Source organism: Rhipicephalus sanguineus, chromosome 1 (assembly GCF_013339695.2).
Source record: "Rhipicephalus sanguineus isolate Rsan-2018 chromosome 1, BIME_Rsan_1.4, whole genome shotgun sequence".
Lineage (NCBI taxonomy): Eukaryota > Metazoa > Arthropoda > Arachnida > Ixodida > Ixodidae > Rhipicephalus > Rhipicephalus sanguineus.
Window position 1 is genome coordinate 317,697,235 of NC_051176.1, and position 20,498 is coordinate 317,717,732.

The window sequence follows — 20,498 nt, forward strand, 5'->3', positions numbered from 1 at the left end:
GGCAACCGTTATGCGCTTCCGAGAAGAATGTCTTATCCAAAGTAATGGAATCTGCATAGGGTCTTGTTTAGCCCCCGTTCTTAGTGAAATTTATTAAGACAGTGTGATAAGCGTATTGCTGAGCGACTTGATAAAAGTGTGGTCCGGTGTTTTAGATACGTAGATGACTTTCTTTTAATTCTTAATCTTGACAACTTACGGAATAGCGAAAGCTCTGTTTTTAGCATTTTAGATATTGTTAAGGCGTGTACGGAGGGCTGCATTTCACTCATGAAATGCCTGCCAATGGCACTATTCAGTTTTTAGAATTATCTATCTGCTTTACGGGCGTGCGCATATGCTGGATATACAAGCCACGTTCAAAAAAGAGATCCTTAATTACACATCGGCCCATTCGAAGCTGGTTAAGCGGGGAATTGTGACGAACAGCCTGCGTGCAGCCCTGCAGAAGTCCTGACCGCACAATGTACAGGCAAGTTTGAGTGGACAACTTACACTTCTTCATAAGGACTGCCCTCGTCAAACCGTGATCTCGGTTGCTGAAGCGCTCTTGAGGGAGCTAAAAGCTAGCTTTAAAGGGAATGCGGCCAAGGTGGACTCGGACAAACGCATGCTACGGGTTTCAATCCCGTACATTCAAGGCGTTTTCCACCGGCTCAAAAAAGTGGCTCGAAATTGCGGTCTTGGTGTCCTTTTCACGGCTCCTCACAAGCTGGCTGGGCTCTGTTGCGCTGTGACGGAACCTGAGAAGCCGCGGTGTGCTAAGAAACACCAATCAAAGTTAACAGCTTAAGACAGGAGTCGTCTACACACTTCCACTTGCTTGCGGCAAGGTGTATATTGGCCAGACGGGCAGATGCGTCAATGAAAGGCTCAGGGAGCATCACACGGCTGTTCGATCGCTTGCAGGGGGTGGTTTATTGGCGATGCACTGCAAGAAGTGCGACGGTTGTACCCCAGCATATGACGCCCCTTCTGTGATGTACGTTGGCGGGGAACAGAGAAAGAGGGAAATAGTAGAGGCTGTCGAAATTCACAAGGCGGGTGACACATGTGTCAGCACTCCGTCCATCGCGTTGTCGAAAAGAGAACTGGACTATCTGTGTAAGAAGAAACCACGTGCGAACTGGCGGTATCGATAGGCGGCGGAGAAATTCTTTTCTTTTTCTTTTTGTGAAAATCTTTGTCTGTGACGTGGCACCTGCGTGTGCGCAAAGAAATGTATTGTCCCCTTCATGTCAATTAAACAATCAGTTGAAATCTAGCGGTTGTCCTGTCTCTTTCTATGTCGTCCTTTGTGCGTGTTCGCTAGCAATATGGAAACACAATCAATACCAACTAGCCCAGCTTAATGCATTAACGAGTTTGTCATGTGCTACCGAGTATTATAGGTCTTTAATGTCAATTGATGATGCTGGCAACCATCTATCACTAGTTTTTAAAAACTCCATGACTGTCTGGGAATTTTTCACCAAAAAAGGATCGTCGGTGGTTAGCAGGTTTAGTTTTGCTTGTAAAAACAAGGTGACCGACTTCTAGCAGGTGCCACGTTAAGTTACAATGACCAGTAACGGGCCGTCAATTTTGTGGGTGTTCGCAGAAAAAAATTTGCAGTAGCTTAGCTCGACTATGCCAGGATATACGTAGCGTTAGCTGCGGTTCAGCTGCTTATTCTTAGCTTTCCTGGTTGTCAAGCTTCCAGCTTTTCTGCGCCGCTTAGCAGCATTTGCGCTCTCCTCCTCCATGGCTATACCACACTGGCTCCTTCCCGCTATATCTATACCCCCGCTGATACGTCTGCGCATGCGCGCAAAATGAGAGGCGCTATCAAGCGGCTCCGGCGCAGCGTCAGACAGCCACTGCGCAATGGAGGCGCACAGCTGGACGCCCGCCGGTGCCAGTGCGTCTGCTGTGGCTATGACGTCACTCCTCTGGAATGCGCAGACCACCGAGGCGCGCGGCAGCGGCGGCTCCGCCCTTATGAAAATGAGTCTTGAGGGTCTAGTGTCGACTAGGTGCGCTCCTAATGAGTCACTAGACAGACATTAGACATGCAAAGCCTAATGTCGTTTAACATTAAGTGTACATCGGAGAGTCAAATGACCATGTGCACTTTAATTTCTGGTGAATGAAGTGTTCAGACTTTCAGTTGCCGTTCCTAATGTCAAAACGCGCATCACAACAAAGAAGTTAAATAGCCTTAATCGCCACCGTAAAATCAGTTTATCACAATAGACAAGTTCGTCTTTCAGAGAGTACAAGCAATAAACAATTTGTGTGGCAATGTACACAAATATCGTGTTTCAGTAGAATGCGTAAATATTTTACATATATCGCCCATGCACCGGCGATCGAAGAATTGCTGACGACCGCAGCAATGTTCATTGTATTACCTGCCGTATAATAGAAGTAAGCATTTCCTTATTTTTAAAAGGCATGAGTCGATCACATATGCAAATATGAACAGATATGATCAAGTGACACTGCGAACACTCGCTCAGGGGCCCGTGTTGCCTATTTGTCCAGTAGAAATTAACGGAGGAGAGTGGGGATTACCCGCACGGCGTCGCGAAGGATTTTGGGGGGCGGAGAAGAATTGGAACTGTGGACAATGGGTGACGTACAGAAAAAAAGTTCGTTATTGTTGTGATAAAAATTAGGGACTGTTCTTATGCATGGTGCACTTACATATATGTCCAAAACAGAATGTTGTTGGTTGCAAAGATACGCGGACAAGCGTTTTTCCCAACCTCAAACTACTGTCTCTATCTCTCCTCGCTGTTGCAACGCTGGTCAGAAGCAGCCGACAACCAAAGTTCGATTTGGCCCAACGTCGCGTACATCCTTCTCCCGCCCCGCCTCCTCGTAATGTCGTCTCCACGCGACTCTCTTCCGTTCTCCACGGCGTCAACTCCTCTCTCCCTTCACTCCTTCCTTGTCCCATTCACCTCCTCTGTGTGCAACGTTGGGTGTCGCCTATCACACCCTACCCATTCCCTCCTCCTATCATAATCCCTACCTCTTTCTATCCACGGGAGAGGGCAGTAACTTGAAACAAAAAAGCGTTTCTTTTGACAAATCAAAATGTATAGTTGTATAACAAAATCGAACAGCCATAACACATTCCCAACATGCACACACGGGTTAAAAAAAGCCATAAATACACTTTTTTTTTATGTACAGTGACAAATAAAAACCACAACATTGCTTTATTTTCTACGGAGCGCTGTTTGAAGAGAGGGTCAGCGCGCACCAAGGAGATATTTATATTTGTTTTGATTTATGCAGCGTCATTTCGCGTTTTTGCACTTGTGAAAACGTCGCACCTTTTACGTGCACCTCACAGTCAAAATAGCGCCTTCGTCTTCAAGTGAGCGCTCGTCACCCTCCACCTTTCCCGACGACTCGCCTAGGGAGCTTCTGACGAATTTCACTAGCAAATGGCTGTATAAGCCTGAGACGGCCGCTCGAACAATGAAATGGCCGTCACATGAGGTACGGAAGGTTCACAAACCAAAACTAAATTCGAAACGCGCGCCGAACCGGACTATTTCGCGGAGCAGTACATGTGCAGTAGCTCCGCCCCCATAGCCTTCCCTTCATTGCCAAGAAAAGTTGTCCTTGGGGGCGCTTTAGTTGTTTGACGGGTGCACGATGCGCGCGGTTTGTGTGTGTGTGTGCCATGCTGTGTTCTGCAATGCTTCGTTACCACGTTTATCGATTATGCACGTTGGTTACTTGATTCAATGTCAAGTGTACCTTCCAAGACGATCTAGGTCCTAGTCTTGTGACTGAAGGCGAGTGCGGACGTACAGCAGCCTTTTGACAAGACTGTCGCCGAGTGCACGGTACATTGTGGACTGTAAAGCTGAAGAGTGCACAGTGGATGCCTGATTTTGGTAAGTTCCAGAATATTTCTGAATGGACCTTTTTCACGTTGAACGAGCGCCTCTAGCGGCGAGAGGCGAAAGCTCGACTGGTGGCTTAGGGAGCCCATCGGGCAATGGTTCTTTCTCTCGTGATCGGCGCGGCGGCGCCTTGTATCGTCTTCGCTTAGCTCACTGTGTCTCACGCGTCTGCCTTCTGGAATACTTTTGCCACTAAGCGGTAGAGCTTCTTGACTTCCGTAAACATTTTGCGTGCTTCCGCGCATCATTCGGATCATGTTTTCGGCGGAACACATGAAGAAACTTCGCGACTCCGGAGGTCAGTGGATCAGCGATTTGTCGTCCGTGCCGCAGGTGACGAGCGACGTGATAGACAATCATTTCGGCGAGTCGCATCGCCAGCTAATAAAAGGCTGGATGTTTAAAGAGGAACGGTATGTCCGCCGCATCGAGTGTACGACACAGCGCCAACCTACCGGCCTCGACCTCGTCGTGCTCCATGAAAGCGGGGTGCTACAAGCAAGAAACAACGAGTGGCAGAAGGTGGTCTACCTTGAACCCCTTGTCAACCATAATGCCATCTCCAGATTCAAATAAATCTAGCACTGCAGAAAGTTGGACAATAGCTCTGTCACTTGTTCCTCCCCCATATAATGGTGACACAAAGCTTACATAACAGTCCGGTGTAGCGCCAACGAGACATTTCATCGTATTTGCAAACTTGTAATGAGAAAAAGTTCTTCTTTTGTATGCGGATTTCTGCCGTGTCAAGTAATATGCGTGTGTTCGGGTACCGTCTAAAATGAGGTGGCATTTGCTGTTGCACTTCAGCAAGTGTGGGGAAGCTAGTTATTTCAGTCAGCACCTCCTGCAATTTCAGTACCCATTTTGAAAATATACGACTGAATGATGCCATTGATCCAAGGTGATCCGTCGGCGTTGACGCGGTGGATTGCTTGTACCCATTTCTTGCGTCTCGTCACCTGACGCGTCGCGGCAGGAAATCTAAAAAATCGCACGTTTGCAGGCTTTCCGCTTTTATTGCTGCAGCCTACGGCAGCACATCGCTGCAGCATCGCGAAGAAAATAAAAAAACAAATGAGCTACGTACTCTACACGTACGGCAACAGCCAACACGGACAGCCGGAGAGCCCGCACGTCCGTTCGCGGTGGCGGATGTCACCAAAAATACTTCGGGCGCTAGCCGCTAGTAGCGCCGTCGTAGCACTTCCGGTGCGCATGCGCAGAAGGCTCCCGTGAAAAAGGCCCATTACACAGCTAGGTTACTTCATTACATGACGTCTTTTACGCAGGAACCGAGTGTGATCGTCTGGGCGGTGTGTTCACTCTGCGGGGATGATGGCCAGAGGAAGGATGATAGACAGGTATGTTTTACGCTATGCTCAATGCTTTCTGTGCACTTTATACGGTTGTATGAAGCACTCACCATGTGCGTTCACTACCTACAACTGCAACGGGTGGATGAAGGCGCGTTGCTTTGCGCGATACTCCGCTCGCTTCTGTACTTCTCTAACGCAAGCGTTTCTTGTCATGGCGCTCTTCTTCCTTGGCTGTTTTTCGATTCCAAGAATGCCTGTCGCTCGGCCCGCCCGCTTCCCGCTGCTGCTTCTCTACTCGGGAACTGGTTGACCTTGGGGACGCCTGCGCGATGTATGTGTCGCAGGGAGGGCAACACTCGCCCTTTTGGGCGTAGGGGACCGGAGGGGGGAGGTGAGGTAGGAGGGAAGGACTGAGAGCATGGCTCTTTCCCGGAGAGGGGACGGGTCGCGACCGAGGAGAGAGAGAAAGTGGCCCGCTCTTGGCATTCCGCCGCTCAGAAGCGATCGTAAACCGAAGGAAGAATAATTTGCAAGATTTTTTGTATCCGAGTTGTGATTCTGTAAATAAACTTCTTAGCGTCGTCGAAAGTTATTGAAATCGACTACAGCTGTATACTGCACGAGATCATCGCCTGAAGCTACTTGTACGATGGCTTATCACTTCGGAAATAGAACTGCTTTAAACATAACGTTCATCGCCTAGCCTTCTCATGATGCAGGTACAAATGAAGTAACTTTTCAGGAAACTCAGTAATAATTGGCATGTAGTACGCGGGGAGGAAGATATAAAAACACGCTGCGGCTGCACATGCGCGCGCGGTGCTCTTCAGTGGCGTGTGTTTGTGGCTTTCTCCGCGACTACTGCACCGCGCTTGTTTTTGTTAGAAGTTAGTTGCACTATGGTTAGGATTTTAATCTGACTGTGCAAGGTCGTTGCTACGAGAAACGAACTTGCGTTGGGTGAACCCACTTGAAGATAATACAAGTCAGTGAATTACGTTATATTCTGGTACTAACACCATGTGTACAGTAATTTGAAAGAGCACAAGATGTATATAATTATCAATTCTAGACAAATATGCCAGTTGCGTTTGGCAAGGTGCCCTTTGTTGCTATATTTTTGTTTGAGAAAAATGATGTGAAATATTTTTCTTGTCGTTATATTGTTTCCTGAAGCATACTGGTTTATATTAACAGAAGTTGTTGTAATGGTTAAGCAGCACTGTTCCAAGAGCTTTTTATCCACTGTGCTGGGGTGGCAAAAGCACACCTCAATTATGTGCTTATCTAAAGTTCATGTTTCTTTTGTGAGCTTTTCTTAAGGCAGCATGAAACTGAAAAAGCGCTCTTATTTGCAGGTTGTGCGACTAAGACGTAGCATTCATTGTGAGAGTGCTACTTTAATTTTATGAAGTAATTATTATGGGAAACAAATCTAAATTCTCATATGTAACTATGTGTGCAGAAGTTTAGAGAAGGCTGACAAAAGTGGTTAACGGTTTTTTTTTATGGCTTGCAGCACTACAAATTCAAACCGATATTCCAGGCATTGATTGGCTTTAACACGACTAGAATTACTTTCCTAAACGGCTCAAATTCATCATATAATACAATATGTAAAGCTCGGCATTATGGAGTGTGCACATGGGCCACACATACTCTTATTTTATCAATTTATGCATTTTATATTGTGTAGCAGAGCTGATGTAATTTTTGTCATTTAAATGACCTATATCGTAATCTGCGTTCTCCAACCACATAGTGTTTACTAAGTACATAAGTTTCTGAAAGTTCGGCTTGCAATGGCACCATTACAGTTGTCTGCCATGAGCCGTTGCTCAGGTTATACTTGTTCTTATAGCGCAATCTGAGTCCATCATTCAAGGCCCTTGCTGGTATATAAACATAGACTTGCCTGAATACATTGTATGTATTGTGTGTGAGCTGTAAGGTCTGTGTGGTGCGCCAACTCATGAATGTTTTCTGGTATCCTTAACATATGTACCCGGTGATCTCACCTGTTCGTGGAACTGAAGCAGACGACAGCTTGCAGACGAAGATGGGAGCGTTCTACCTGTGAGCCTGGTCGAGCTTATATTTTATGGTAGGCATTTGTTTCAATCTTTACAAAAAGCTTCGACATGTTGCGCCTGCTCATGAACCTATTGCAACTTTTTTGAGGGAATTCTAAGATCAAAGAAACAAGACCCTAGACGTAACTCCATTAATGTATACTTGATGCTGGACTTGACCTTCTGTGTTGTTTTCCTGTTTTCTTACAGGATTTGCTGAAAGTTTCTATTGGAAATGCGATATAAGATGCAATTTTGACTAACTCTAACTTCACAAAAGTACTTTTTGTCAACTACCTGCACGGGGCCTTGGCAGCACATCTAAGTGTTCTAAGGTGCACAATGTGTTGGATAAAGTTTTCTTTGCAACTCTTATATATTTACTGCGATCTTTCGTGCAGGATACACATGCATGGATACACATACATGGATTCCCTACAAGGACCCTGCGCATCAAAAGCAATCTGTCATCAATGTTAAGTAGACAGATTAAACGAAACGAAGATATGACAGGTGTACACCATATTTTTCTTTCATTTAACCTCTGCATGTTTCCCAGTCAACAAATGTTTTTATCCATTTTCTTTTGTTGAGAAATGCCTTTGTACAGCACAAGTGTCGTAGAAGGTGCATACATGCACTTTTGTATGATGCTTGGCTGCATGTGTATCAACCAGCAAACACATTGTCAGGCACAACTAATATGTGATTCCGTACTATCATCCGGACATATCATAAATCTTATCATGCACTGTAATAGTTCTGTTTCAGGAATGTTATTAATGTCATTGGCCACGAAGCACAAGCTTGGCCGAGGGTCATTGCAAACAGGATGTTTCATACTCACAAGAAAGTCACTCATAAGGACACATTAGAATGACGGTGGTCAATATGTTTTTGAATGACATTATGAGTACATTAAAACAATTCTGAAGAAATACATTAGAGAATCAAATGAGTGTTGATGTCAAAGGTCGTTTCATGCTCACTAGACTATCACATGTTAATACGCATCGGACAATCACATGTTAATCCGCATCAGACTATCACATGTTATTACGCATCAGAATGATCGGCCAATATGTTTTTGAATGGCATTTCAAATACATTACAAAATTCTAAAGGGACACATTAGAGCGTCAAATGACTGAAATGTCAGAAGTCATTAGACTTTCTTTTTGAACTCGTCTCACATTTTCATAAGGGCGGTGCGCCAGCTTTGCGCCGTGCAACGTCACTGCTTCTTGCGCATGCGCAGCACGTCTCTCGGACAGCGACGCACCGACAGAATGCACCGCCTCGAAGGCATTGGCATTAAAGAGGTGCTTAGGCGTAAGATAACGGCAAAACGGCCCGCTTTATCGGCGGGCAAAACTGAAAGAGCACGATTTTTCAAGTAAGTTACGACCTTTTTTGCTGGCATTTTTCGGTTTGAAGGCTCACATCGAGACAAAATACTTTCTACGACACATCTGTCCCACTCGGCCTCAGGGGTCTGACGGGCAACTTGCCTGACCATTGTGAGAAGTTCATGTGGCGTGTTCGAAGGCTCCACAGCCAACTTGGGTCCCAGGTTCAGAATGCCGGTACGACGTCGCCAAATGTGTGCACCTTGTTGCTTACAGTCGGAGGCTTCTACATCGCGAAGGAACGCCATTTCGCCAGGGTTATCCGCCTCAAGAACTCAGTAGTCCTATCCACCAGGGCCGACAGTTCACGCCATTTCCTGTTGGCTGAGGGTGCATCTTGATTGCTGCTTCTAAGCTGTAGGTACACTGCTTCGCGATAAAAGCGTGCTTGGCGTAGCCACTCCGAACGCAAAGTTTTACACATCCTGATGCCATGGCTGACGGACGGTGCGAAGCCGCCAAACAAGCATTTTACATAATCAGGTAGAACCTTGGTTCGGATGCAGTACGCCAGAGAGCGTGCACAACAGACGGCCAGCACGATGTGACTTAGTAGGATGTGAAGAAGTAAAAAAGGACTAACTGGAACTATTTGGAAGTAAAAAATAAAACTAGTTTGAAGTCAGCGCTCTTTGCCTCTGTTTGTCAAACCTTCTATGTATTGCTAACGTTTCGAAATGAAAATTAAGCACTTTTGCAAAACTTGAAGGCGAAAGCCTAATTCCACACTTTGTAGACACTTGCCCCAATTTTAAATTCGATGCATTTCTTAGCGAACTTCTGCGACTTTGAGCGTATCAATTTATCTATCTAGCCGACTACGACTTTGCGCTCGCCTAGCCGTTCCGTTAATGGGACGTATACCAAAATTGATATGGCATAACATGACTGTATGACTAACATAAATGACAGGTAATGGGATGAAAATCATGATATGCATGTCATGAACGGCATCATACACATGCCACAGTCTTGGTGATCTTGCGGCCGTTTCGTTAACTTGACATATTACAAAATTGATATGGCTTGACAGGAGTGTCACGAACATAAGTGAGAGGTCTTAACGCCCAAATCATGACATGCATGTTATGTACAGCATGACTAACATGCCACGCTCATGGTGCGCTTGCGGCCGTTTCACTAGCTTGATATATAACAAAATTGGTACTGCATGACGTGACTGTATGACGAACATAAATGACAGGTTGTAACATGAAAATAATGACATGCATTTCATGTACAGCATGATTTACATGACAAGCTCATAGTGCGCTCACGGCCGGTTTGCTAGCTTGATGTACACAAAAATTGTTACGGCGTGGCATGGCTCTATGACGAACATAAATGGCAGGTTGTAACATGAAAATCATGACATGCATGTCATGTATAACATGACTTACATGCCAGGCTCATGGTGCGCTCGTGGCTGTTTCGCTAGCTTTATATACACCAAAATTGATATTGAGCGACGTGACTGCAAGGCGAACATAAATGACAGGGGGTAACATGAAAATCATGACATGCATGTCATGCAGGGCATGATTTACATAACACGTTCATTGTGCGCTCGTGGCCATTTCGCTAGCTTGACATGCACCAAAATTGGTATTCCGCGCCGTGACAATAGCACAGGTGGTAACATGAAAATCGTGTCCTGCATGTGCTGTATGGCATGACTTACATGCCACGCTCATGATGGGCTCTCGGCCGTTTCGCTGGCTTGACATACACCAAAACTGGTATTACGCGACGCGACTGCATGACAAACATAAATGACAAGTCCTCACATGCAAATGATGATATGCCTGTCATGTACGGCATGATTACATGACACTGTCCTCGTGCGCTTCCGGCCGTTTTTTAACTGGATATATACCAAAACTGATATGGCATGACATGAGTGCGTGACGAACATAAATGACAGGTTATCCATCGTGTGTGTGTATGTATATATATATATATATATATATATATATATATATATATATATATATATATATATATATATATATATATATATATATATATATATATATATATATATATATATATGTACGGTTCTTTATTATGGTATGAGAGCTATTCAAAAAGTAAGGACCGTTTGCTAATATTTAAATATTTACACCTTATAATTAAGATTGAATTATGCAGCGCTATCTCTTAATTCTTCGCGAAGGTACTGAAGTTATTTTTCTGACTCAGTAGTCGCCTGCTTGCCGGGGAAAGCAAACGACAATGTCTGCACAGATCGTTGCTCGCTCCGGTTGTCAAGTGCGAGCTGTAATTCAGTTCTTGCTTGCAAAAGGATCATCAGCTTCTCAAATGTTTGCTAAATTGTGCATAGTTTATGGACATGAAGTGATATGAGTCAATAAAAGGTCATAAAATCGTGTCGAGACTTCACAAATGGACGCACAAATGTGCACTCTTAGAACAAAGGGAGTGCCCCGACGCCCTTTGCGAGAGTTTTGGCTTGTCCCGTTGGGCACTGTTACGATCGGCATCTGCGCTGAAAAGGAAGCGGCGTCACCTGTTCTTCGAACCCGGCGCCGAAGCGCTGCTTGCCTTGACAATGGTTTAAGCGCCTGAATTGTCCTCCCGAGATGGGACGTGAGGCGCCGTGCAGTCCGGCCCATCCGAGTTCAGCGAGACGACCGTAATGGTTTCCTGTCGCCAAATCTACCTTGACGACATAGCGGCGTCCGCGCGGATGACAACCAGCCCCACTAATTGATCGACGAGGTGCTTCGGAGCTGCAGACCTTTTGTTGCGGCCGGCTGTCCGAGCGTGGGACCCATCACCCTACGGCCTTCACATGGCGGGGACCACATGTTGCACCCTTTGGTGCAACAGCAGCAGAGTGCGGTGGCCACGCCCCAGTGGACGACGCTGACCTGGGCGAATGTGGATGGCACCCTCATTAGTGTTGTGTGGGACGCGATTGGGCCGTCCCAACTTGCAGAAATTCCCCCATCTTTAAAACCCTTTAAAACGAGCCCCCGCGGGCTCATTCGGCACGAAATCCTCGTCCTGTAGGACGAAATCGTCACGTAGAAACAAACTGCTCGCCCATGTAAATAAAACCTCTGTTAAGTTTGCCTTCCTCCAGCCTCTTCCTCCGGAGTCTCTGGTGCCTCCAAAGGCCGGTCGCAACAGCACTCCTTTTTCCGGCGTGAAACAACTCCCTCTAGACAGGGAGTGATCCAACGCGTCCTCATGGAGTACAGTACTCCGTCTGCGATAGAGTGAAAGCACTCCTCCGAGGGAGTAAAGTTATCACGTTGAAACAGCTTTGAAATAAAATAATCGAGCACAGAAAATGGCACATTCATACGCGCACACATCCACGCAACCAAAACACGTAGAGCGCTCGCAACCAAAACGCATACATTGAAACAGACCCTTCCCGCTCTCTTAGAGAGAGATGTGAATGCAGGTGTGATGTTAGTGAGTGTTTCGCTACACTGTTAGTCATATACTCACTGGAATCTACGCCTGCAGGCAGCAAATCCGTTCAGATTGCGGCCGCTGCTGGTCAATTCATTATGCGACTCCGTAAGTGGCTCCGAGAGAAAGCCTTGACGTGGCTTTTGCAGGATTTTAGTTCATATTTTTCCTGGCTAGGTACGGCCTGCAGCGCTTACGCGTGGTGTCATGTCAATAGGCGGCCCTAAAGCGGCTGCGAAAAGAAAAAAGAAATTTTGCACTTGAACAGCGTTTCACTGAATAATTTCTGCAATACTTATCTCTAAAGACAATTAGAAAATGGTCATCAATGTAAACACGCACATATGACAACACATACAAATCGCACACGACACAGGAATCGAACTCATGACCACAAGCATCGAAAGCAGACACTTTAACCACTACGCCTCAGAGCCACGGCATGCTTCGTTGACGTTTCACAGCCTGATATACTTACAAAGTGCTTTACAACGAGAGGGCGGAGCTTCCTACTTGTTTTCTTGCATCATCGGCGTGTGTTTGCGCGTGCATTAGATTGGTAAATAGTTAACGCGGTGCCATGGACTCACGAAGGCCACCGTTAGCACCTTCAGCTCCGACTTCCGTTCGTCGTTTGTCGTGCCGCAAGACAAATGCTAAACGTGTATTTTTTGTGTGTTCTCCATACATCGTGGATGTCTCGCTCGACCAAGAATTTGCTGATAGCAGCGTGACAAGTACCTTTAGGTAGACGTATGTGTATTCTACGAGCGTGTGCTGTTGAGCAGTTTTGGTTATTTTTGCCGCGAGCTGCAAGTGGCTGCAGTGCGTTCTCAGCTGTTCGAACACCATCATCTGTGGCATATTTTTTTTACATACGTCGACGTCAGAGTTCCAAGGGCATTTTAGCGTGCACCTATACAAGCATGTGCATTTATTGCGCGTGTAGGTACCGTTGCAAGCTGCACGCAGGGTCAACGGCACCTCTGAGCAGTTAGACGAATCTTTGCGCAATGAGCACTTACGCGCGCTGAGGCACGACATACAGTGCTTCTGAATTAGTCATAGTATTTAATTGCTTTTATACTCGCAGACTAGCTACCCTTTTAGTAAATAACATCTACTATTCCATATGACGCCGCCGTTAAAATGGATGTCGAAGGCGTCCATCAAGGTTAAGCACGATGTCCACTAATTCGCGAGTGACACGTCTCCCTTAAAATAGAAAAGATAATACTGTTGCACCTCTGTATTGCGAACGTCCGCGTGTAGTTGGCACTACTCCTGATGAGATTGTGCAGTACCTATTTAAAAAATGGCATTATTGCATGCCTCAGTAAAACAACTGTTCTTCAGAAAATAGGTTTCATTATAATTGGTAGGAACTTTTTGTCACAGCAGGACACAACTTGACTTTTTCGTGATTCAGGATTACACATAGCACGAACACGAGTCCGGCAGATAAATGAAAAATGAAAAAAGTGGGTGCCATGTGCACTCCTACAGCCTCGTGTACCTGTAGTTGATGTCCAAATCTATTATACAAATTATGCGACCATTGATGAATGATCAACCCATCCATGTTCGATCACTGTTGATCTGTTTCCGTTTACTGCCTGTCGCTTATCTTCAAGATGTATTGCATGAATCATCGGTTCAACCCATCTGGTAGAACAAAAGCATTATCTGTAGCCAGGGCTGGGCAAAGATACTTTGAAATTGTATCGCGATACGATACAAGATACTTAAGCTAGAAGTATTTGAGATACGGATACAAGATACTACAAAAATGATTGTATCCCATATGATACATTCCAATTGTATCTTAAGATACTTCGATACATTCGCAAATTTCTTATTATATATCTATTTAATGTAGCACTAAATGCCTATGCACGAAAATGTTCGCTTGAAAATGTATTAAATGCGACCAATTTTTTTATATGAATGAATGTGTATTAGCATCTCAAAAGTTTTCTACTTCTTGCTCAAGGTATATTAGTTTCATTCCAAAACAACTAGTTGGCGTTGCTTTAGCTGCTTAGCATGACAGCTCTTTATACGCTTCGATTATAGAGGTTTTTGCTTGTCGCTTTGATAATTGGTGGGAGTCGCTGCTCTGCTTGCCGATCAGCTAGCGGGTTGCTATGTAATCATAAGAACTTCAATAGGAAGCCTCCGCACGATGGTGCAAATACTACTGTGGAGTTCCACCTTTCCCGTAAACGTATTACAGTTTTCGCAACAACGGATCACCGGACAGGTGTACGTCACCAAGAACATGTGCCCCCCAGAAACGATACAGACATATTGTACAGTGGCACGAAGCACCACAGGACACCGCCGCTATTCAGACTAATGCCATTTATACCTCCGATTACCTGGTGATTAGTAACAGTAATATAATTTAGGGAAGCCTAAACAAGGAAGATAAATATATCTAAGTAAAATGGGAAAGCGGTTGCGTATCAAGCACACCGAATAAGCATAGAAACACGATACAGGCGGCACCCCCAAGAGCTAATAATAGTTGTTGCGTTTGACGTCCCAAAACCACGATATGATTATACATTTGTAATAAGTATGTATACAAAATTTTGACGTGCCAAAATTTTGACCACCTGGGGTTCTAAAACATAAATATAAGCACACGGGCCTCTAGCATTTTCCCTCCATCGGAATGCGGCCGCCGCGACCTTCGGGTCAGCAGTCAAGTACCATAACCACTAGACCACTGCTGCGGGTAACCCCCAATAGCTATGAGAATAGCTATGGAAAATAGCGTAAAACGGCTCGTTGGGACTCTAGAATACCTTTGGTAACATATTTAAAATGGCTCCTAAAAATATGTGGTATTACCAGAGTCCTTCAATATTCTCCTGGTCATGAAGCTGCCCCGTAACTCTATGAGGGAGCTTTGTGCCATGCAAGCGGAGGCCGCGGGGCGGCGCTGCGTCCATTCTGTTGGCATCGCGCTGACGGCAGCAGAGGTCGCTGCCGGTGTCACTGCGAAATATTGTGGCGTGTTAGCGCGTCCTTTTCGGCCCTATGGTTTTTCATGTGGCTAGTGTGTTGTGTCTGAAGGTCGGGAAGGATGCCGCGTACCTGCTGCGTACTCGGATGTCGATCCGGATACAAGGGAAACGACGAGAAAGTGCCGATGTTCTCGCTTCCTCGAGACACCGAACGGCGGGAAAAGTGGAAGCGCGCCATACAGCGACAAGGAACTGGTGGTTTCACACTCGATTCCCCACATGTACGCGTTTGTGAAAAGCACTTTGACGAGAGTGACATCATTTGCATGGACCAGTGGATAATCGGAGGTGTTGTCGTGACGTCGCAGCGCGACGTTCCGAAGCTGCTGAGGATTTTCGTGGCCTCCCGGCGTACTTGTCAAGCGCGAAAACGTCCAGAGCTCGCCTGCCTAGACAGCAAACGCGTTCTAAGCGTCGTCGGGAACCATCATCAGATGTGGATACCGTTGAGGCTGCACCGACACTGTGCACGAGCCCCTCTGACACAGCTACTGCGGAGAAAAACACAGCTAATGAAGGTGAGCATATCGACCGCCTTGACGCACACTTACTCGTTGCATGCCCGTAAAACATGAGTTCGAGGAGTGCAACGTTCGCCGTTTTCTTTTATACAGGCACTGAGGTCACCAAAAACGTAGAGGTGGCGTGCCAAACAGACGGAGCTATATGCAGTTCCTCGCAGCTTCAAAAATTGGAAGCACACGTTCGTTGCTTGGAACAGCGACTTCAGCGCTACCAGCTGAAGTTTGCTAGGATGACAGCGCAAGAGGCGCACCTTCGTCATGCGAGCGAATGATTTCTTTAAAACGCTTAATATACACACAAGATATGTGTTGTGCATGTGTATTAGGACAAACTTCTGTACTAAATAAAAACATTTGGTTTTGAGTGCTGGTAATCTAATAGGGTTTGAATCTGATGGATCAATACACAGTTCCTAACCGTCGTGCGTAATAAGCCTGGTTCTGACGTGCTAATTGTATATGTATGAACGCCTAATGAAGACCGAGACGCTTACGGATGCCGGAAATGAAGAAAAATAATTTAGCGGAAGTCACAACTGAAGAGCGCAATAAATACGTACTCAGGAGAGATGATCATTTTTTGCGTTACGTGTTGACGCCGCCGACGTAGGACACCGACGATCAATTTTCGCGTTTGATGAGGCATGTAAGGCTTTCGCCTTGACAGTAAAAACAGTAAAGAAGGATTGGGAAAACTACACATTACTGCATGAGCAAGCGAAGTTTAAACGCGGCACGGCACCATAGTGATAAATGAACGCGAAATAAAACACGAAAACCTGGGGAAAGCCCTGTGAACTATCCCTCGATCATCGTTAATTTTCAAAGAACTAATTCATTCAAACTGGCTCTTGGTTCTTTAAATAGGAGGCTATATTGCGATATATTCGTATACAACCACGTATAGCCTGAAAGATTTGATATGCACGACAAAAAGTTGCAACCACTGCGTTTTCGCGACGCGCGAAGATCCGCCAGAGTCCTTGAAGGACTCCGTATCATCCACAAAGTTCCCCTAGATTCTTCAGAAAAAAAAATCCTGTGCTTATAGCAGTAGTATAACGCGCGCAGCGGAAGAAGCATGCGTTTGTTGCCATCGAATTTCTAGCTTTAAGGCCTCATTCGACGCTAAATTGCTCTGTATTAGACAGTCCCCGAATTTCCGTGAGGGTAACATCACTCTGAAGATGTACTAAACGTTCGCGGGTACTTTCAATCACGTTTTGCAGTTCCGACGGGCGCCGTCGATGTCCACGCATGCCGTCGATGTCCACGATGTCCACGTCGATGTCCACTCCGATGCCCACGCATACCTTACCCACGCACGGGCGAGGGCGCCCCTAGCGGCTGCTCCTGTCCCTATATCAAACTTTCGCGGGAGCTTCATGACCAGGAGAAGTATTGAAGGACTCTGGTATTACAATGGAAACTCAATTTCGCGATTTTACTTAGTACTAAGCAGAATTTTTGTTACTGTATACGCCAGACGCGCCCGGTTCATTCTATATTTGCTCTCAACATCGCTTTTACATAAGAGAAAATTCTACTGGACTATAAGTATGTAAACAATAGCAGAAATGACGCTAAAAGCGAGAATAAATTAGAGAGCTTACCTTGGCAGTACCTTAAAGCATATTGCAGTAAGCAGACCAGCAAAAAACTTTATAGAATCATATGTAATGTATGGGATGAAAAAGAAAGACAGCTAAGAAAGAACTTGTGCTAACAATCAAATTATGATTTTAAAAACTCTTTGAATAAAAGAAAAAGAGACGTACGCCAAGATATCGGTTGTTATGTGAATGCTTGTTCTATTAGATCCAGCATCGGTGCCGGTGGTTATAGAGCTGTTGGAATATTATTTGCATATAAGTTAATCTTAGTGCATGTAAGTCAAACTTACATCCACGAGATATTTCAAATCGCCGATGTGTGAAAGCCACTAGACGCAAAGCAATCCCCCATGCTCGCATTCTTCAGACTTCGTAACGAAGCACCACGCAAGAAAAACTTCGATAATGCACTACAGCGGCATCAGAATGTGTGCAAAAGACACCGCGCGCATTGGAGTACGCGCACAGGTCAGTTGCTAATTGCCAAGTGTCACGGCACTGTCGCAACTGAAAGGAAAAAGCGATAAAACGAAAGGTCGGCTGGGCGTACGTTCGCGCGCTTGTCTATCGAGATGACGCGAGCACCACCACGTGACTGCTCCACCAATAGGGACGCCCACAGCTCATCACCTATCCTCGCTGGAAAACTCTGGTGGAAAGATAAAATAATGTCATGGCCTTCAGCTTTATTCTGGTGACTTAGTGGCAGCAGTATCCGCTTGAGAAGCGGCATTCATCCAACGCTTATTGTTTCGCATGGTGGTGATGCGATCGCAGTATCTTGTATCTTTAGATACACGATACATTCTTCAATGTATCAGAAATACAGATACTGATACACGTCTTGTGAGACGTATCGCGATACAGATACAAGATACCCAAAGAGTATCTAAGATAGTAGCTAAGATACATGTATCTTCGATACTGCCCAGCACTGTCTGTAGCATGCAGTGGTTCTCAAGGGGCGGTCAGCGAAGCCATTTTAGGGGTCCGCGAAACGAATCTTTGAACAAAAAACAAAATACGCCTTTTTTGAAGGAACAATATGTCCAATGACAGCGGCCCCTTCCGAGTTTATGGTATGTTTCACCGCATAACGATTTTGCGTTGCGGCGTAGCTGACTTATGCTTTCCCTTCTCCATGAGATGGCTGTAAAGCCTTTACTGTAATTTTCTACGACATGTGCTTTTGCAGGCTTGCATATTTGAAGAGAAAGCGTAGCAAGAAACAACTGAAATGCGGCGGCAGACCGCACAACTTTTTGGCAAGCTTTTGAGATCGAATTGGCGTGACACTTCAGTTTGACCGTTCTTTGCCACGGAGAAACACAAGGCACCTATGTCACGCTGCATGTTGTGCTAATTTATAAGCCCTTTCCCCCCTTATCTCTCGCTGCAAGGGGTCTCTCATCACTTCCACCAGTCCACAAGGGGTCCCCGAAACATCCATGGGGAGAACCACTGACCTATATGTCAGAGCCTGAACGATTTCTTTTACATGTAACAGGACTTTTTGTTTAAATGCATTACAAATTGTTGAAACTTCAAATGATACAATAAATGCTGCTTGTAGTACTTTATTGGAATAAAGACTATGACATCCTCAGTGTCAATGTAAAAATATAGATTTTCATCCACCGCAGAACCTATGCTAATTATTGAACAGATGAAACAACATACACAATGCAACTTGAGCACTAATTCAAAGCAGGAGAATATTATGAAAGTATAGTTCAAAAAATTACACCATCTCCCACTAAACGGGACCATGAGACGATGCGAACTTGCATGATCGCGTTCCGTTGGCGTTCGTTGGGCATGCTACCGACCTCGCGTCGTGGAACGCGAAGAGGAACGCTACGCGCGTCGTGTCTTCCCTCTAGCCTGGCCGTTAATTCTCACAGGGCGAGCGCGGAACGCGGTCGACAGGCGCGCGAGAGGGGGGCAGCGTAGTAGAGGAGAGAGAGGGGGAGGGGACGCGCATGCGCTGGCGCTCATCGCGGCGTTGCGCAGGAGAGAATTTCGGTATGTCGAGCCCGCATCACACTTAATCGGATCATGACACTTCATCGGAAGCATCAACGGCGTCAAGCGGAGTGAACTGAAGCAAGCGCTGAACTGAACGCGCGCAGCGCTCTACCCGCTTTATATTCACACGTGAAGGAGAGTAGACTAGAGGAGGAGAGTAGCGCATGCGCCGCGAGAGCAGAAGCGAGAACGCAGGAGAAGCAAAAGCAGGTGGAACGGAGTCAAGCGGTGTGAACCGAAGCAAGCGCTGAACTTCACGCGCGCAGCGCTCTACCCGCTTTATATTCACACTTGAAGGAGAGGAGACTAGAGGAGGAGAGTAGCGCATGCGCCGCGAGAGCAGAAGCAAGAACGAAGGATAAGCGCAAGCAGGTGGTAGGAGATAAGGGGAGAGAGTAATGCACAGCTGTTGGAGAGACGGATGGAGGAGAGTTGTGCATGCGTAGTGTGAGTGCGGACGCCGGCGCCGCGGGACATAGACCCGAGCAAGACATGCTTCGCTTCTAAAATTCATCACAAAGCACGACACATACACTTCGCAATGCCAGTATGCAAGTACAATCGAAAGAGATGGCATGCACAGCCGTGGCGTAGCCAGGGGGCACACCGGGCCCGTCCCCCTCCGTGAAATTTTTTTGCTATGGGATACAGAGCCTAAAATGACAATCGACCACATCTGCCTGCCAGGTCCCCACTTCAAATCAAGTAGGTGCCCCCCTCCCGAAAAAAATTTCTGCCTATGCACCTGATGCACAGAGAACTTGGTGTCTGCTTACACATGAAGGAAACTCGATAAGTAATAAAGGCTTGCAACACTTAGGCATGTTGGTGTACCATTTTTCTTATATACTGCATTAGCTTGCCCGCAGGCATGAAAACATGTTACACGTGATTGTGCAGTTCACTGTTTTGTATGAAGACTTGTGGTGTCAACCATAAATCCACGTGCCAAGGTTTGTAAACACAGTCGCCTTTATTCACATATTTTTAAGAAATAATGTAAATTTGTACAGTTAAGCTTGGGAACATGGCATTACTTCACAACCCTATTCACCCGTATTATTATGCATAAGTAGTAGACCAATGCTTATAATATTTACATGACAGCTAGTGCCGTCAAATGTGACCGGAAAAGTGGTTCCT

At 45.8% G+C, this 20,498-nt stretch overlaps 1 protein-coding gene and 1 long non-coding RNA gene across 3 annotated transcripts in view; one reads left to right on the forward strand and one right to left on the reverse strand.

Annotated features, from left to right (window-relative positions):
• Positions 1–20,498, reverse strand: part of LOC119379464 (protein FAM184A) — a 628,470-nt gene that overhangs the window by 591,424 nt on the left and 16,548 nt on the right. The gene's annotated exons all lie outside the window — the stretch shown is intronic.
• LOC125756931 (uncharacterized) lies at positions 3,239–7,852 on the forward strand. Of its 2 annotated transcripts, XR_007414886.1 has the most exons (4): positions 3,239–3,899; positions 5,201–5,272; positions 7,267–7,331; positions 7,701–7,852. It is a non-coding gene; the product is annotated as an uncharacterized LOC125756931 (long non-coding RNA). The 2 variants fall into 2 exon arrangements; XR_007414885.1 differs by lacking the exon at positions 7,701–7,852 and having other exon boundaries at positions 7,267–7,454.